General features: G+C 36.8%; 1 long non-coding RNA gene across 1 annotated transcript; it reads left to right on the plus strand.

Moving 5' to 3' along the window:
• Positions 1 to 7,457: 7,457 nt before the first annotated feature.
• Positions 7,458 to 8,808, plus strand: LOC138103754 (uncharacterized). The gene is made up of 3 exons (XR_011147841.1): positions 7,458 to 7,555; positions 7,715 to 7,880; positions 8,194 to 8,808. It is a non-coding gene; the product is annotated as an uncharacterized lncRNA (long non-coding RNA).
• The last annotated feature ends 1,082 nt before the right edge of the window (positions 8,809 to 9,890 follow it).

The following is a 9,890-nucleotide window of genomic DNA, read 5'->3' on the forward strand; positions in this document are numbered from 1 at the left end:
ATCCACTTTTTATTCTTAATTTTTTACAGATCTTGGAGAGGTTGTGAGGACTTTATGTTAAAAATATGTAATTAGTTATTTTGTCTTAATTTGCCTTTCATCCTCCTTCTGTCTTTTGATAGAGGTGTGCTACAGAGGATTCTTAATGGGCCTGCAAAATGACAAGGAATTCCACACAAGAGGCTTGGCAGCCAGTGAAATTGATTTGCATGCATTGTTAAGTGAGTATGAAAAATCCAAGATGATAATGCAAGCGGTGATATCTCAGCAACAAGTTAACCAAAAGTTAAATCCTTCATTATGTTATAGTGATGCAGACAGATTAGGAGTATAGGAGTTAACAACAGACACCTCGTTGCTCTCACATTTATTTCTAATTCCCAGCACAGTAAAAAATGCAGTATGGAGGTTAGATGTGTATAGGAGCTATATTCTTAAATCCTCGCTTTTAAATAATGCTCACAGTACTACTTCGTAATTTAGCCATGCTCATTTTTGTTGAACATTTTGTCTGTTTTCTTGTTAATCTACTGAGATAAACATGATAATAAAATTATTCTGTGTACTTGCCTGATTGCTAAAACTGAGACATGAATAAATGTTGGTTTCTCTATAATAATGACTACTGCAATGCCATTTGTGGACCATCAGAGACAGGATTACAGTGTCAGTCTTATGAGAACATCATCATTCAAGCTTTGAAATGTATAGTTATGGGATTTGTCAGTTTAATATCAAATACACAGCCTGAGTCAACAGTGCATGGCAATGGAGATTTTAAAATAAAGCAGGAATTAAGAATACACTTATACCAAATTTATATACTTTTCTTTATACCTATATGTATTGATCCATTTAAAAGTGAGCACATTTGGGTTCCTTTGGGAGTTTTCCTCTCAGTTTAGCCATTCATATGTAGGTTCATATTAATTCTGAGATGGTCTCTGATGCAAAGTGATGCCGAATGTGTCATTGCCAAAGCCAAACTTTTAAAATAAAATAAAATCAGATTTTCTCCTCAGAAAATCTGAAGAACTCTAAGAGGCTGCTTTTTTTCTTTGTATATTTTTGGCTTTTTGGTTAGCTATTTTTTTTGATTGGTTGGTTGGGTTTTTTTAAATATTATCATACAAGCTAATCGTAATCTGTTTCTGACATCATGATACTTGTCCAGAGTGATTAAACACAGCTTTTTAAAGTTTCAATTTCTTCAGTCAAAAACAAGGTTTTGCACATCCTCTGAAGGAACTAAAGCAGTTGTTCAGAACAGGTACAGAAGGGTAGAAAAAAAGCTTGTAAATGGGGAAAAAGACTTTAGACATAATAGGTGAAGGGACATTGGCAGAGCAATAAGAAAAATAATGGGAACTAAAATGGAGAAAAAGGAAATTAAAGGGACACAAAGACAAAGAAAATTGATTAGGCTGTAAAAAAAGTGCTTTACTTCTGCAAAGAATAAAATATGCTTTTTAATTTTTTTTTTTTTTTAAGGCATAAAAAGTCCCAAACTACAAGCACACAGTGCTATATTAAACAGATCGTGAAAGTTTATTGGGGCATACAGCCTAATCCATCTTCCCTTATGCTAAGGACAGCTTTGGATCATAGTAAAATGCATTTACTAATAAGATGTGCTTATGAATGAGATCTATTAAAATGAATCTGAAGAATCTATCTGAATCTATCTAAAGAATCTAATAATACCCTAGTAAACTAGAGAATGGCTTAGACTCTTCTATTTATACCAATGGTTTTAAAAAAGCTTATTAGATACTTAAAGCCTCGCTTAAGTCTCGTGTTCTCTGCTTCTCTTCAAGAAGGAAACAGCTCTTTTCATGTAGAAAGAAAACTACTAAAGAATCTGCTTTTGCTATGTACTTAAGACTTGCCTGCACAGCTATGGAGAAGGGAGAATAAGAAAATGAATTTGATATTAATAAACTGCTTTTTAAGAATTCTTATTTCTCGATGAATGCAGACAGAATTAAACATTGCTTAGAAATGTAATATGGGATGTCAGCAATGTTTGTGCATTTGTTTTCCCTGAAACCTGGGGCACAGTCCAACCTCCTAGTGAGAGGTATCAAATGGAAGAATAGACCTTTATGCTTGATGTGAGAAAAGGGAAACTGAACTGTAATGAAAGGTCCCTTGGGGCTGCTATCAATTTAGTTCATTTTCACTTTACCGCAACCCCTTCTAATAAGTGCATCTTTCTTAATGATATTAATGATATTTAATCTGTGATATTGCTCAAGAATGAAGGATTTAATCTCTTTCTCAACATTTCTTAGAGCAGCTGCCTTCTGAGCTTGGTGCAGGTAATTATTAAATGGCCATTTAACACTGTGTTTGAAGATGCCTCTTGCATGCTTTTGTTTTGTGAAAATTGCATTTTTTGTTTCTTCTTCTGCTATTTTGACCATGGAATCTGGCAGCAGAAATGACCTCTCCTTCAGTAATAGTGATCTGCATTCAACTGGAATTACCAAAACTCCTCAAAAATGTACTTGTTTATTTTCTGAAGTCTTGGACTGATTTTTCCTGAAGCATCCAAACAATTAGATTTTAGTTTACTGGAACTCTGTTAATATTTTTAGATCAGTTAAACAAATAATTTCTATTTTCCATCTCTGTGTGCATACATTGCTACCATGCAAAATGCATTTGATAACTTTTGCCAGAAACTCCACTGTCTTCACACTGTAGTTTTGCACCTAGATACTGACAATAAGATTAATTTCTGTACATCTCTGCTTGCTAAAGAGGTCTGTCCTATGCAGTGATAGTATTCTGAGAAAATATGATCGTGTAGCTTTCATATTGCTTAGCAGTCATTGTTTCACAACCCTTTCAGAAATCTGTTGCTAAATCTTTGCACTATGAAAGCGGTATGTGGATTTGGGTATTCTATGCACATCATCATATTGGTACAATGAAAAACAAAGGGGAGAGAGCTGGATTTTATTTTGAGTTTGCGTAACTTGCTAGATTTAGGATAGGGAGTGAGGAATCATTTTACATGTGGAGAGCAAGCCACTGGTGCAGAAAGTATGTTCTTTGAAAAAGAAAAATTGTTGTTTCTTCAATAGGATCTATTAATTACAATGTAATGATAAGAATTGAATTTTATATTTAAACAATTTGTGGGAGTGTGTTTGTTTAGTTCAGTCCAGGTCTCCCCGCTATGTTCTGTAAGTTTGGTGTACCCCAGTTGGCACCCCCCCCTGTTTTATTTAAATCACCCTGTCTGTCATTTTTATCTCCTCCCAGGACCCTGTCTGTCACTCTGCCACCCCTCCCAGGCTTCTGGAAAGTTCTAGCCAGGGGGCCAGGTGATTAGTCCTGGGAAAGGAGTCCCTCCCTTCCCCTGTTATAGTTGGTTCCCTTATGTGTCCCTCATTCTGCTTGCCGCACCCTTCCCTTCCCTGCTTGGTTGTTCTGTACACCCCCCCTCCATGCCCCCCCCGCCATAAAATGCCCCGGTGCGCGATCTGCAGGTGCTCTGGGTTGGGCACCCCTGGTGGTTGAGGTCCCCTCGTTCAGAGGACCAATAAACTTTCTGGATTTAACCCAACTCTGAGCCTGCCCCCTTTCCTCCGCCGTCTGCCTTTATTGCCGCGGTCCCTTGGAAGGACCCACGAGCCAGACCTTTGATCACTCCGATATCAGAGGCTGGCCCCCACAGCCTGCTGTGTCCCGAGCTGACCGGGCTGAGTGGGAACTGTTCCCAGAGGACACAACGGCAACAATTAATGGACTATTTGTCCTTTCTGAAATTCATTCATCTTTAGCATTAACTCAGCATATCAACTTGTTTACCTCCATCTTTTTTCTTTGCACTTTTCTCCACCTAACCTGCACAAATAAGTATTATTATGTGGGAAAAAATATTGAGAGCAAAATTAAAGAAAATTGGAACATTACATTTTAATAGAAAGAAATTGTGGTCAGCATGCTCGACTCCCCCCACAGAATACATACTAAGGGGGGATGAAACAGAGCACAGAGCTAAGTGGAAATTTGTAGACACAGTTATAACAATATGGAAATTACAGAGGGAAATGTGTTTGCTACTCCTGGGATGAAATGAAGTCAGCATGCCCAATTCCCACACAAGCAGATGGTAAAGCGGGATGGAAACAGAGCAGAGTGGAGGCACAGTGGCCAGGCTCTCTTTAAATCCCTGCAGAAGAGGGAACTTGGTACCCTGTAGCTGATAGTTGCATAGGAGCTCTCAAACAAGGGAGGTAAAAGATGTCTTTCTGTTGAACCAGCAACTGTGGTGAAGTCACTCTCTTCAGATGTAATACTGACACACGTCCATCCCAAATTTGCCTGCCCCCAGGGTATGGTCAGCTGTCATGGAATATCCTTAATTGGATGTCTAAGTAAGAAGTTCATTGGGAATACTGTTGTAGTTAAACATAGTAGTAAAAATTCATCTTAATAAAATCTTTCCATATTTGTCAATAGCAATTTGAAATTAATTTTATTCCTAACTTTTGGAAAAGCAGGAAGTGTCAAGCTAAATCTTAAGCCATTGTTACAGTTTAATATTAACACTGTAAGCCAATATCTCTTGACAAGACAAGGAAGTAAATACAATAGTATCTTTATTGGTAATTCTATCCTAAATTTAACAGTACATCTGAGATGATCTTCATAATGTACTGTCTGTTGATGTTTAAAGAAGCTGATTTGTTTGTATCATGTACTACTGAGCAAAATGTAAAAACAATGGCAGATTATTTATTTGCAAAACACTCTTCTAGAAAAAAATAGATGTGTTTGAAAAATTATGTAGCATTTTGATGACTACCATGATCAGTATTCACTTTGTTAACAGTGACAAAGTTTTCAAGATTATGCCAGTTTGCCTGCAGCTGCTACTATATTTAACACATATATCTTTCAGTGTATTAGGCAAAATGCATTCACCAAAGAATATCTTTTCCTGGAGACAATCTGAATTCATGTCAAAATTTATTTTATAATATTAAGTTCAGCTTTGGTTCACAGATCAAGACATAGCTCTGAAGATGAAATTACCATTTTAAAGCATTTTGGAAAGACATACATGCATCTTTTTCTCAGTGACGTGTTTAGTACAATAATTTAGATGCTCACGGTTTCACACCAAATTTCTTCATTTTCATTGGATTTGTCTCAACTCTTGGAAGTCTTTGTGGCATGACTCATTGCATGCTTCTATAGAACTAAAATTCCCAAATATTTATGATTTTGTTTATAATATTTAAAAATCTCTAATACTTCAGAATTTTACTATTTCTTCTGAACACAACTTCTTAATGATGTCAGTTATTATCTTTTACAGTCTGGGGAATTGAAACAGAAAGAAAGGGAGTGGTTTACAGAAGTGTATTTTATACCTTTTTGAAACATTTGCTAAAATGATAATTCAAGAAAAAGAAATTTAAAGAGAGCAGAATGTAGTTTTTCACATTAGTGACTTCAGTCAAAATAAATGTTCTCAAGTGATTTAACTTTGTGTTTATTTATTTTTCTGGATTTAACTTGATTTACGGCTTTGAAATGCACATTATTACCCATTTAATTTTAATGCCAAATATTTCATCACACGACTTAACTGACAAAAACCTTCAGACAGCCTGAAAATGTATTATGCGTGGTCATAAAATCTAGTCTCCTCTTGACTGGTGTTCATTTCATTATACAAAAGTAAACATGCACAGATATCTGCAGTTAGGAAATTAATATCAGTTTTTAATGAACAGTAATGGCATGAAATTACAGTAATTCAAACTATTTGAACTGTTATTGCATTTTTACAGAGGACAGTGTCCTGCCACAATATACCAAGCCAAAGTACCTGCTGCAGATATGTTAATTTCCTTTCAAAAAAACCGTGAACAGTTAAATACATTGAAGAAGCAGCCTAAAATGAACCATTAATAGACCATAGGTCTTCTGCGTCCCAGTCAAATGCCTCATTTCATCAACCACACAAAGCGGTGACTTCCACACTAGTCAATAGTAATCATACCTGGAAATAAGCCAAGTAAACAAAATGTGAAATTTAGTCTAGATAAAGGTACTCAGGCAACAAAAATCTAGCTTTTGACTTGTGATGAAGCTTGTCATAATGATGACTGCAGGAAACATTACATAACTTTTTCTGGATAAAATTGGTGTTTAGCATTCCCTCTATTACTAAAGGTTACATATATGTCAAATATACTATCAAACTTAAAAAAAAAACCAAGAAAACAACCCAAGCCCCAAACCTACCTCACCTTTCAAGGTCTTTCCCCAGGTTTTATAACAAATGACAAAGGAGATAGAGTCAGACAACTGCTGCAACAGATAGGAAATTCACAAATGTTCCCAGCCTTTTTTAAACTCATTTTAACCGTGAGCTACATGATTTATTTCAGAGAAACAGGAATAGTAAGTATCTTTTGGTTGGCAGATGTAAAAAAAACCTCTCCATAAACCCATTTGTCACTCCTATGTGGCAACTGTAAAATTATCTGCAGTAGGAAAACAGCCTATACAGTAATGGATGAACATGATACAGAAATATACTTAGACAAGTATTATATCTGCATCAATGCTCTTCTGACAATGAGAACACTCAACAGGGAAAATTTGATTTTAGATCAACTTACACACCTGGCCTGTGATTTCTGTAGCATATGGGTCAGTATGTTTGACCCCCTGATATTGTTTCACTACAGAAATCTGTTAAGCAAAGCCAGTTCAAGGCAAACCACTAATAGAAAAGCCTACTTTCTTCATCATGTTTACTTTCATCCTGTGTAAGGTTTCTCTACCTCCTGTGAAGCATGGAGATACCTGGGCAAGCTACATAAAAGGTAGCTCAGGATCTGGGGACAGCCTAGCTAAAGCAGCGCTGTCTTCCAGAGGACATGCTCCATGCTAGCTGGATTTCTCCTAAGCTGCTGGCAACCAGTAAATAAACCCAGCTGAAACATTTCTAACTGGAGCACAAATACAGATGGGAGCACAGAGTATGCTGGAATGCACTGTGTCCTTCTCCACTGCTGTGGTGACTGAGGCCACGGCAGGAGTAACCAAGGAGCCATAAAACCCTAAAATAGCTGAAGTTCACTAGTGCTCCAGCACCAATGTCTAAAGACACCTTAGTAGCCGTGGCAAGTTCCCACGGGTCTTTGTTCTATTATGTACATTATCCACTTTTGGTTGGCCCGTTGGTCTACCACCCCTTTTACTCCCTATAAGTTCTTTAGAAAGTTCTCCCTTGTTCGATACCCCATTGGTTCTTGGTTCCCTGGTCCTTTCCCTTGCCTTTCCCATTGGTTATTGTTATGTCACCCCATGTTCTCTCCACCCCTTGGACCTCAGTTGATTGGTCCTGATGCTCTGCCCACCCCTTGTACTGCCCCTCATATAAAACCCTGGACCCCCCCTGTGTTCTGGGTCCTTTGTCTCTGGATCCCTCCTTGAATAAACCCCTTGGAACACTACACAAAGGGTCCCTCCCACCTCTTTATCTCTGGCTGCACTAGAAGAACTATCCTGCTTTTGTGTGAGTGTGTGTGTGGCTGTGTGTTACCACCTGCACTGTGAGTCTGGGTGTGTTCTTGTGTGCGTGTGTGGCACCCCTGAGCAGATCCTATGCTGGGATGCTTTCAGGAAGGATGCAGTATCCATACCACCAACTGCATCTCACCACGTCACTCCACAGTCTCTTGACAGGTGCAGTGTCAGCAAGACAGCAATGTGTGGCTGCACCACAGTCCGCAAGGCAGCCCCACCTAAACACCAGGAATGAGGCAGAGCCCTGCAGCCTCTGGATGTAATGCAGTGGTACAGACAGGGAACAGCCGTGTTTTAAAGCCAACAGTAATGCAGTAAGTCTTACAAGGAAGGAAAAATATTTGATCTCTTAAGTTCTGAGCAGCTTGCTGTATTGAAATGAGTATGTTTCCATGTTTAAATTGGCATACCTATAAAACCTGTTTTAAGAAAATTAAAATTCACCATTGAAATAATTATTTTTCTAAAAATGGTTACTGTTGCCTTTTGTTGCATTTCTGTGTAATGTTTCCCTTGTCAGTCTTTCTGTAAGGAGGGGACATTTTTTGGAGAAAGGCATGCTTTAAATTACCCTAACTATAAGAGCAGGCATAAATATTTCAAACTTCTTTACTTCTTTCATTTCAGAGAAAAGACTCCTCATTCCATCAGACTAGCCTTAAGGAGATGCATTTTAGGAAGCTAGTAAACCATTGAAGAAGTACGACTTCTTTTCTCTGCAGCCTCTTTACACAAGAAAGGCTTTGCTTTGGAACTAGATTGCTAGAGACAAGTTGATATGTTTAACCTTAAAATGAGTTATTTTAATATCATTTATTGCACCAAAAAGCCTCCCTATTACAAGCATGTTGAATTTTCCAAAGTTCTTTGCTATATTAAAATAGATATAGTCAAGTGTTTGCATTTGTAAGTAATAGATAAGTCAAGCATTTGTAAAAAAATTTCAATTGGATTTTTGTTGTCTGTGATAACTTGGCCTGACTTTTTTTTCCTAGAACTGTTGATATCAAAATATTTTACTGTTAAATAGATAAATGAAAAAATCCAAATGAATATTTCTTTGTTTAAATACATAATCCAAATACTAATATGTATATTTTTATACTTTCAGAACTTTCCCTCCAAAAAGCAAGCTTAACATTTGATGTGGATAGGCTTCATATAGTGGTTTAGCTGAGGTGTATTTACATGAATAATTTAATTATTATAAATTTATTTAAGTGTAGTACTCCTCCCTTGTATTCTTTAATTTGTAAATCCTCATGAGAACCTTTATTTGTAAACATATATTAAAATAAAGGACATTTTTAAGAGCCATTTTCTGCAAATGTTATTAATTAGGAAAGGAATGAAGACAGAGTTCATGTCCAGAACCATTATATTCAGTTTTATGGAAAAAAATATTGAAAATAGTGAGAGAGCAAAGAGGAGTGATGATATTTTTTTGCAGAACAAGTTTGTGCAACTTTAAAATACTGTAATCTCTCAGAATTCATATCTAGCTACATTTTTGGATTGTAGTATCCCATTTACATTTTAGAACTTTTAGTTATTACTGGGAAATACTGGAAGTTGTATGTCTTCTTCCCTGACAAGTAATGAGACTGGATTTTTGTATGGCATAAGCCATTTCATAACTTCTGAGATACGAAGCATTTTTAATTTTCAACCAGTCACAAAGAGACCCTTCAGTCACAGTATGGCATCATACCATTTTGCTGTGGAAGTGCTTTATTCTTATATTCTTCCATATTCACCTCATTGCAAGAAGGGTAAGTTTGACAGTTAAAAAATGCTATTTTCCCATTCTGTGTTTTTCATTTTGTCTCTTTCTCTCTCAATGACTAAGAGAGAATTGTAGGTGTTCACACACTTAATATTTTACTAGCTGGATCACACACTACAAAACTTCTGTGAAATGAATGTTTTTGTTACCGAAAAAATAATTTTCTCTTCCACACTTGGCTACATAAACTAAATTTTCCTTCTGTCCATTTCAGCATTAAAAGAGAAAAACAATTGCGTAGGAAAGATTCTTCACTTAGGAGATGATCTGAAAAGTGGAGAGGCAAGTTCTTGATCATTACATAAACAGAAGACTGAATTAAAATGCCACTCTGATGCTGCCTCTTCTCTGGCACTGAAAGTGAGGTGCTTTTCTCTCTGATCAAGGTGGCACAGGCAACATGAACCCTTTACCTGAATGTGCTGAAATCAAGGGTCTTTAACTTTCTTTTGGTACTGTTGAGATACACATTTTCTCGTCAAGTGGTAAAGTACAGAAAAATAATCTGCAGAAACTAAAAGGTGAATGCAAGAGGCCA

Source organism: Aphelocoma coerulescens (assembly GCF_041296385.1).
Source record: "Aphelocoma coerulescens isolate FSJ_1873_10779 chromosome Z unlocalized genomic scaffold, UR_Acoe_1.0 ChrZ, whole genome shotgun sequence".
In the NCBI taxonomy this organism is placed as follows: Eukaryota; Metazoa; Chordata; class Aves; order Passeriformes; family Corvidae; genus Aphelocoma; species Aphelocoma coerulescens.